General features: G+C 35.4%; 1 pseudogene; it reads right to left on the bottom strand.

Moving 5' to 3' along the window:
* Positions 1-401: 401 nt before the first annotated feature.
* Positions 402-1066, bottom strand: LOC138811496 (ankyrin repeat domain-containing protein 49 pseudogene; annotated as a pseudogene).
* Positions 1067-1377: the final 311 nt, after the last annotated feature.

Raw genomic sequence — 1377 nt, 5'->3', positions numbered from 1 at the left:
AAGAAATGTACATACCAACCAATGTGGAAGAAATAACAGTATCGCAAAGCTCATGGAACTCATAAATGTTATACACTGTGATAGACAATTTTCTCCAGAAATGTTAGAATGTGTTTGTGATTTTTACTGAGTGTCACTATCCCACAATACTGTGAAATTAGGGAAATTATGTAACCACTTAATTACAATAAAAAAGCAAAAACTCTCCAGAAATCATTATAGATATACAACTAACCCTTGAATACATTTTGACATCAAAGTAAGGCAATTGACTTGGAAGACTTCCATGAAATCCATGAATTGTTGCAGTAAGCTATTGTTGTTAGTTGGATTGTGAAAATATTTTGTATGGAAACAGAATGAAATGGCATTTTTGAAATTTAAGGAACTTAACCGAACCATTATGACTTAGGAGAGCAATTTGTACAGCCTTCCAAAACTTCAAAGAGGTAGTGATACATACTTATCCTTTTGGCAATATCAAATACAGTTTCTTCCAAGTTGTTCTTCAGACCTGATTTGACATAATGGTTCAACAGAAGCAGATCCAACATGTCTTTGCTAACTCTATTACCATCAGCAAGATGCAAGGGGGCCATTGGTATCTCCATCATGATGAAGTAAGAAAAAAGCCACTCTATTATTATTCCACATATAAGCACTGCACAGGGTTGTCCAGCCATCTACAGTTATTGCATGAATATGTGCCGCTTCAGCCACCAACTCATAGACAGTGTCTAAGTGTCCACTGTAGGCTTCTTGATGAATATGGGTATACTCATCGTCATCCCTAGTATTCACATGAGTGGCCTTTATGGAAAGTAGTCTCTGCACTGTAATAACCTGATTATTTTCAGCAGCCAAAAGAAGAAAGTTGCCTGGATCTTTCTCCATTTTTTCTTGCAATTGATACCATTCCTCACTTTTTCATCATGTTCCTCGTCTTCATCAGAATTGCCTAACCAGAGACTTTGAGTGACAGTGGGAATGAGGTGTCCAAGTATTTCCCTAATAGTTCAAGTTAGTTGAACTGTTCAGAAAAATCCGGTGAATTTTCTGCATCTGTTTTTTCACCATGATTTATTTTCCCTTTTTATATTTTTACTATTCGAAATTATTCTAACTGGAGAGTAGGGAATTGATGGAAGCACAGGATAGATTTTCCTCCGTATTCAAAGATACAGACTGAAAATAAGGACCAGTGGTGTCTTCATGTGCAGCTTATTCTAGGAATAATGCCTTCTATATAAATGATTTGGGAAATGGCAGAGCAGAAAGTAAAATGATGCAACCAAAAATATAAAAGCAAAATAAATTATGATAATTATAGAGCAATCCTATTATTTATGAGAAACATTAAAGGGAGAGGAAGAGAGA

This window comes from Dipodomys merriami, unplaced genomic scaffold, assembly GCF_024711535.1.
Source record: "Dipodomys merriami isolate MVZ:Mamm:240054 unplaced genomic scaffold, mDipMer1.0.p SCAF_531, whole genome shotgun sequence".
NCBI classification, from domain to species: domain Eukaryota; kingdom Metazoa; phylum Chordata; class Mammalia; order Rodentia; family Heteromyidae; genus Dipodomys; species Dipodomys merriami.
Note: the sequence above shows the minus strand (reverse complement) of the source record. Positions and strands in the feature narration are given on the sequence as shown.